This window comes from Bactrocera dorsalis, chromosome 3 (genome assembly GCF_023373825.1).
Source record: "Bactrocera dorsalis isolate Fly_Bdor chromosome 3, ASM2337382v1, whole genome shotgun sequence".
In the NCBI taxonomy this organism is placed as follows: Eukaryota; Metazoa; Arthropoda; class Insecta; order Diptera; family Tephritidae; genus Bactrocera; species Bactrocera dorsalis.
The window spans coordinates 34,214,594-34,223,017 of NC_064305.1; the positions used below are offsets into that span (position 1 = coordinate 34,214,594).

The following is an 8,424-nucleotide window of genomic DNA, read 5'->3' on the forward strand; positions in this document are numbered from 1 at the left end:
GATCGTATGTTTCTTGCATGCATAACCAAATCATACTTAAGTCAGCGCAACCTAAGAGTCAATGGTGGTGTTGGTGGTAAGCGCTTGGAAAGTCAAGATGTTAACACAGGTCACAGGTTCGAATCTCAACAGAATTTGTTTTTAATTTTTTGCTTTTTAACATCGTATACTATACTAATAAATATTTTTCTTACTAATAGAAAATAAATGTATCACAGCAATATACATATACATATACATAATATTGCTGTGATAAATTTAATTTCTATTAGTAAGAAAAATATTAATTTGTATAGTATACGATGTTAAAAGCAAAAAATTAAAAATTTATTCTGTCCAGATTCGAACCTGGGACCTGTGCTAGCATCTTGACCTTCCAAGCGCTTACCACCATTGATAATTACGTTGCGCTGACTTAAGTATGATTTGGTTATGAATGCAAGAAACATACGATGGGTTCTAATAATTTTGTTTAAGTATAGAGAAATTATATAATAGAATAATACCTACTTTGTAGAACATTTGCTTTCGCAATAAATTTATCACAGCAATATTATGTATATGTATATTGCTGTGATAAATTTATTTTCTATTAGTAAGAAAAAAATATTTATTAGTATAGATTTCCAAAAGCACAGAAATGATTCTGTGAATTTATTCATTAAAATCGCCACTCAGAAGTCGTTTTATCCCTTGTAAGCGAGCGATTTTCTTAAATCTCACGCTCCCAGATAAAACCATATACCTCGTCCTCGTGGGTCAGTTTCAAAAACCACAGAAATAATTCTGTGTGATTCCGAAAGGGCAACGCAGAGTATTTCAACCAAAACATACGTAAAATAGTTGAGAATTCGCAGAAATGAAAGACAAACGAAAGAAAAAGAAGTATAACTTCAATAATGCACAAGCATACAAACATACATATGCGCACACATGTGAATATGTCACCAACCAAAAATTGAAACATTGTTCTACAAAAACAACAACAGCATAAGCATGGAACATTGTGTTGTGTTGTCGTGTCGGCCGAGCTGTGCCGAAAGAAACGAACAAACGATCGCCGATTGTCACCGCTTCGCTTGCTGCTCGCACATCTCCGCAGACAAGGTTGCGTTACATTCATATGGATGGAGCGAGGTTGCGCAACTTTGCGTTACTTTTATATGGAAGGTTGCGCAACCAGAATCTATCGCAACCTTTTCCGGCGTCGTATAAGAAGTATAACTTCAAAAATTTAAAAGAGTTGTCCAGTGGACTAAAAACAAAGTAAAACCTGGCACGGATGTGTTATGAAATATCTATATATAATAGTAAAAATCGAAAAGCCAACTTGTTTATACAACGATGCGATCAAGGATGACTGACATACTTCGGAAAGAAAACTGGAAAAACGTGATTCCTCAGTAGAAAATAAAGTACATATATTTCGTTTCGGTGAATATTTTCCAAGTTCACTCAAATTTTAAAATCAAAATCAGTGACCAACATAACTCGAAAACGGCTAAGCTCAATAGCCTTTTAACGTGAGCTTCCCAAATATAAATTTTAGTAATTATGGAAGATTTTTTTTTGAGAAACCGAATTTTGTCAGAAAAATGTATTTTGCTTATTCCTTCGATTAATTATAATACTTAAAATTACTTGAACGAAATCTGTTGTGAGATGTTGTGATCACCGCAAAACGTCTTTTTTGAGAGGAACTTCCGGAGATCAGGTGCTGATCCAAATCATCCAAATCCAAATCATACCGGATCATCTGGATCATGGAGTCGCCATATCGAAGTCCGGTGGCTCCTTCTCTGCACATATACCGTCGAGGGAGGTTTGGCAGGGAAGAAGTCGCTGGAGGAGAGGGGCAGTAAGCTTCTTTACGGATGGGTCGAAGCTTGGCGGGAAGGTCGGTGGAGGGGTCTACTGTCGGGAGCTCTCCATAAAATCCAGCTTCAGACTTCCCGACTATTGCAGCGTTTTCCAGGCTGAGGTTGCAGCCATCAAGGTAGCAGCAGACATGCTGCTCAAAAGAGTGTCTACCTTCAGGGAAGTGACCATTCACTCAGATAGCAGAGCGGCGATACTAGTTGGTCGAAGAGTGCCTGGCGTCACTGTCTCTGGCGGCGAGAGCTTTTATTATAAGACTGGTGTGGGTGCCGGGCCACAGCGGGATCGTAGGTAACTGCAAGGCTGATGAGTTGGCAAGGAAAGGCACCCTAGAATCGCTATCGGTAGAATGGGAACGGGTAGGTGCTCCTGCATCCTCCTGTTCGCTACTACTAGATGGCTGGGCCTCGCGACTGCTCGGTCAGCGATGGTCCAGCATTGGTACCTGTGCGGTCGCAAAGGCCTTTTGGCCTAAGATAGATCGCAGAAGATCTGGTGATCTCTTTGCCCTCAGTAAGGCTAGCCTCTCATTAATGATGGGGCTCCTAACGGGCCACTGCCCTATTGGCATACATGCTGTAAGGCTGGGAACCTTATCGGACGCCGCATGCAGAAGCTGCTTGGAAGAAGATGCAGTAGAAACTAGCCAGCACTTCCTTCTTGACTGCCCTGCTTTTGAGAGGTCAAGACTTAGACACCTGAGGGCACATAGCTTCAGAATACCCGCCGACCTGCCGGGAATAGAAATTAAGCGCCTCTGCAGATTTGTATTGTATACTAAACGGTTTGCCGATATCTAAGTCCGAACACGGGAGTTCGTTTTTCAATGGCTTCACAAAGGACTACTTCTACTAGTCCATGTGCGATCTAACCTATCCAATTGTCTTCAAATTTTTACGAAATCTCAACAAAAGATCTAATTTTTTACTTCATATACCCACCAATAGGTGGCACCACCAGAAAAAGTTATATTTAAAAAGTTCTCTTTCTTTTGCGACAGACCTTGTATTTTGAGTACAGGAAAGAACTCGAGGAGACTTATACACTTTTGACAATACGAAGAACGCTTTTAAATTATGAGAAGAAGAAATAATGTTGATGATTCGGTTGTTTTTTTTTTTGTATCTAAATATGTATTTGCAGAAGTAAATAAGTTTCACTTAATCTGTCACTGTAATGTTGATGCGCTTAATTAAATCATTAGAAAACAAGTAAGGAAGGGCTAAGTTCGGGTGTCACCGAACATTTTATACTCTCGCATAATAAAGTGATAATCGAGATTTCATTATTCGGGAGATTTACCGATATTTTCGGTGAAAAATTAGGTTAGGTTAGGTTAGGCACTGAGTTCTTCGTGTTCGATATCAGAGACCTTGAAAAGTTATAGTCCGATCACGACAATTTTTCCACAAGGGATACCTCAGCTCAAAACCGTATTGTGTAAGGTTTTATTCCGCTATCATCATTGGTTCCTAATGTATATATTATACAGAGAAGGTATCAGATGGAATTCAAAATAGCGTTATATTGGAAGAAGGCGTGGTTGAGAACAGATTTCGCCCATATTTCGTACATGTCATCAAGATGTTAAGAAAATATTATATACCGAAATTCATTGAAATCGGTGGAGTAGTTCCTGAGATATGGTTTTTGGTCCATAAGTGGGCGACGCCACGCCCGTTTTCAATTTCTAAAAAAAGCCTGGATGCAGCTTCCTTCTGCCATTTTTATACTCTCGCAACAAAGTTGCTAAAGAGAGTATTATAGTTTTGTTCACATAACGGTTGTTTGTAAGTCCTAAAACTAAAAGAGTCAGATATAGGGTTATATATACCAAAGTGATCAGGGTGACGAGTAGAGTTGAAATCCGGATGTCTGTCTGTCCGTCCGTCCGTCTGTCCGTCCGTCTGTCCGTCCGTCTGTCCGTCCGTCCGTCCGTGCAAGCTGTAACTTGAGTAAAAATTGAGATATCGTGATGAAACTTGGTACACGTATTTCTTGGCTCCATAAGAAGGTTAAGTTCGAAGATGGGCAAAATCGGCCCACTGCCACGCCCACAAAATGGCGGAAACCGAAAACCTATAAAGTGTCATAACTAAGCCATAAATAAAGGTATTAAAGTGAAATTTGGCACGAAGGATCGCATTAGGGAGGGGCATATTTGGACGTAATTTTTTTTGGAAAGTGGGCGTGGCCCCGCCCCCTACTAAGTTTTTTGTATATATCTCGGAAACTACTATAGCTATGTCAACCAAACTCTATAGGGTTGTTTCTTTCAGGCATTGTATTTCCAGGCAGTTCAAAAATGGAAGAAATCGGATAATAACCACGCCACCTCCCATACAAAGGTTATGTTGAAAGTCACTAAAAGTGCGTTAACCGACTAACAAAAAACCTTAGAAACACTAAATTTTACCGAAGAAATGGCAAAAGGAAGCTGCACTCAGGCTTCTTTTAAAAATTGAAAATGGGCGTGGCGTCGCCCACTTATGGACCAAAAACCGTATCTCAGGAACTACTCGACCGATTTCAATGAAATTCGGTATATAATACTTTTTTAACACCCTGATGACATGTACGAAATATGGAGGAAATCGGTTCACAAACACGCCTTCTTCCAATATAACGCTATTTTGAATTCTATCTGATGCCTTCTCTGTATAGTACAATATATACATTAGGAACCAAAATAGAAAAATATGTAAATTACGGATAATGAAATCTCGATTATCACTTTATCATGCGAGAGTATAAAATGTTCGGTGACACCCGAACTTAGCCCTTCCTTACTTGTTGTTAGTCGGTTAACGCACTTTTAGTGATTTTCAACATAACCTTTGTATGGGAGGTGGGCGTGGTTATTATCCGATTTCTTCCATTTTTAAACTGTATATGGAATGTATATGCCTGAAGGAAACGACTCTATAGAGTTTGGTTGACATAGCTATAGTGGTTTCCGAGATATGTACAAAAAACTTAGTAGGGGGCGGGGCCACGGCCACTTTTCCAAAAAAATTAGGTTCAAATATGCTCCTCCCTAATGTGATCCTTTGTGCCAAATTTAATTTAATATCTTTATTTATGGCTTAGTTATGACACTTTATAGGTTTTCGGTTTCCGCCATTTTGTGGGCGTGGCAGTGGGCCGATTTTGCCCATCTTCGAACTTAACCTTCTTATGGAGCCAAGAAATACGTGTACCAAGTTTCATCATGATATCTCAATTTTTACTCAAGTTACAGCTTGCACGGACGGACGGACGGACAGACGGACAGACAGACGGACAGACAGACGGACAGACAGACATCCGGATTTCAACTCTACTCGTCACCCTGATCACTTTGGTATATATAACCCTATATCTGACTCTTTTAGTTTTAGGACTTACAAACAACCGTTATGTGAACAAAACTATAATACTCTCTTTAGCAACTTTGTTGCGAGAGTATAAAAAAAACAAAAAGAATATGTGTAGGGTGGGTCATCTAGCGTTTTAAATTTGAATTATCTATATTTTGACATTGGAAACGTCAAGTGACAGATATTCAGCAAAAAATCTAAAATTTACGAAATTCACTAAAAAAAAAACTGGAAAATATTGATAGATTGGGCAGAAGATCGTTTGACCGAGGATGGTCAATTTTACCGAAAAATCATCTTTTCGGACGAGGCTCATTTTCATCTCGATGGTTACGTTAACAAGCAGAATTGTCGTATTTGGGGCATAGAAAACCCGCACGTAATCGTCGAGAAGCCAATGCACCCAGCACGAATCACTGTATGGTGCGGATTTTGGTCTGGTGGAATCATCGGCCCATTTTTCTTCGAAAATGGAGAAGGAACCGCCGTAACCATCAATCGTGAGCGATATCGCGAACCGAACCGAATTTTTCTTCAAGAAAATTGAAGAGGAATTCTTGGAAAACATTTGGTTCCAGTAAAACGGCGCTACGCGCCATACAGCAAACGCTACACTCAATCTTTTAAGCCCTATCTTTAAATTTAAAATTTTGTATGGCCCACCCGTTATAATTTTTAATCAAAACAATTTTGAAAATAAAATAATTATAATTTAATGAAATTATAGTATACATATTTTAATCCTTTTAAAAAATATGAAATTTTCAACTTATAAATAACTTAACCTTATTATACAAATACTACTGTAATGATATTAGGGTGCAGTGGTTTCTATTTTTTTATACCCGGAACGAATTATATGTATATAAGTTTTCCGCGATGTGCGTAACACCTAAAAGGAAACGTTGGAGTATCTATAAAGTAAATATTTAAATGATCAGCGTGCCGTGTCATCCCTCAGTTTTTGAGATATCGACATAAAATGCTCATTTGTAAGAACCGCCAATAACGGAAAATTTTTACGTATAGCCTCCATACAAATTTACCGTTTTTAGTATTGTACCTAAAATATAAAAATCAAATACTAACAAACAATTATATTCTAATTAATTAGGTGAACTACTTAAAAGCTAAATGTATTTCCTGCTACAGTTGTCTTACTAGGTCTCTTCTTGCGTTTCAACCGGATTTCTCGCCCAGCGTTTTCGATGAGTTTGGATGCTTCTTCTTTAACATGCTACCTGAGCCTCAGTTCGTGGGACTTTGAAATTTTGGATATTTCATTTACCACTGAATTCTCGCCTAGATTACGGTGGAGGTCAGCAGATTTAACGTACGAAGGAGCTCTAACTAAAGCCTTTAATACCTTACTTTGGAAGCCCTGGCAATACAGCTTTGACTTGAGCAACCCCATAGTTGAGCTCCAAAGACCCAAACTGGCTTGTATACTAACAGTTTGTTTTGAACTGATAGAGTGGATTTTCTGCCAACTAGGTGGTAAAGTTTAGCAAATTTCAAATGAAGCTCATTCCCTTTTTGGCATGCTCTTTCCAGAGTAGCTTAAAATGTAAGGTGTTACCTAGGTACTTAGCACTAGATGCCCACTTAGTTATTGCATTGACTACTGTCTGCACTCGTCGAGTAGACACTGAAGTTGACTCTTTGCTTACAAAACTGTGGCATCCGCAAAAGTCATTACCATATATCTTGAGTCAGGTAGGAGGTCACTGGTAAAAAGCAAATAAAGCATTGGCCCCAACACGTATCCCTGTGGAACCTCCGCATCTATCGTTGCACGTTTGAGTATGCATAATTTTGGTTAATGCGGAAGTAGGAAGCAATTATTTCGAAATATTGTTTGGGTAGCATGTATTCTAATTTGAGCAGCAGATCCGAATTTTGTCCAAGCTTTTGACAAGTCGAAAAGGCCGCCGTACAAACGTTCTTTTTATCCATTGTATTTTCAACTCAACTCCATGAATATGCGTGAGTCGTGTCGGGCTGTCATTTTATGTTAGTTCAGTAATATGAAACTAATGGCGATTCAGCGCAGTTCGCAGCAGCTCGGACTGACGTATGAAACGACTTGGCGCATTTATTGTCGAGATCTTATATTTAACGCGTACAAAACACATCTTGTGCAAGAACTGAATCCACTCGACCTTCCTAAGCTACATCGCTTCTCACTATTGGCTCTTGAAAAAATCCTAGAATATTCAACGTTTTCGAACCAAATTTGGTTCAGCGATGAGGCTCAATTAGTATGTAAATGAGCAAAACTGACACATTTGTGAGGAAGAGCAACCTGAAGATATTGAAGAGCTGTCATTTGAACTAAAAAAGACAACGATTTGGTGTTGTTTGTGGACTGATGGAATCATCGTTTATATTTCTTCAAAAATTAGTTTTCCAAAGTAAAGAAGGCTTTTTGAATCTAGCGCTCCTGGTAGCGCCATCTATACGTCAACTGGTGCGTTAGAATCTGCTATATTTATCGATTGTCCAGGGAGAATTTCATAACATTGCGTATATTGGAAGTGAAGTTATTGCGTTTTAAGTGTCAGTGTGATTGTGTTATCGGTACGAAAATGAGCTTCGAACAAAGAGCTAACATTACATTTAGTTTTAAAATTGGTAAAACTTTTACCGAAACGTTTCAATTGACGAAACAAGTTTATGGCGATGATTGCCTATCACGTAGCAGAGTGCACGAGTAGTTTCAACGTTTTCAAAGTAAACAACATTTCACAACAATTTTAATCCAGACTGCAAAGCTATGATAAGGATACTGATTTAAATTTTAATTAAAAGCATATTCCTCTAACAAAGGAGTTTTATAGAACTATGGTAATATACAAGTAAACATTGTACAAAAGCAAAAATATAGTAATAAATTATTGTCAACCGCTCGAAAAAAACATGAATAAAGTCCTTTAAATAAACACACATATGCGTGTACCATCTGCTTTTTTCTATTAGTTTTCTTTTGTTGTCAGAAATTTTCGGAAAAGTAGTGATTAGTTTGCGAAAATAAAATTTATGTACGCCTACAGCAAAGTAAAGGAACCCATTTAATAAACTTTATCAGGCCATTATAAGGAAACAAATTCAACAAGAACTGTGCCTGTGTATAATAGTGCTCGCATTTAAGTTGCCAGTAGTTGTCTGGCTTACTTGGAAATGATTT

General features: G+C 38.3%; 1 pseudogene; it reads right to left on the reverse strand.

The window, feature by feature from the left end:
• Nucleotides 1-669: 669 nt before the first annotated feature.
• Nucleotides 670-799, reverse strand: LOC125777939 (small nucleolar RNA U3; annotated as a pseudogene).
• Nucleotides 800-8,424: the final 7,625 nt, after the last annotated feature.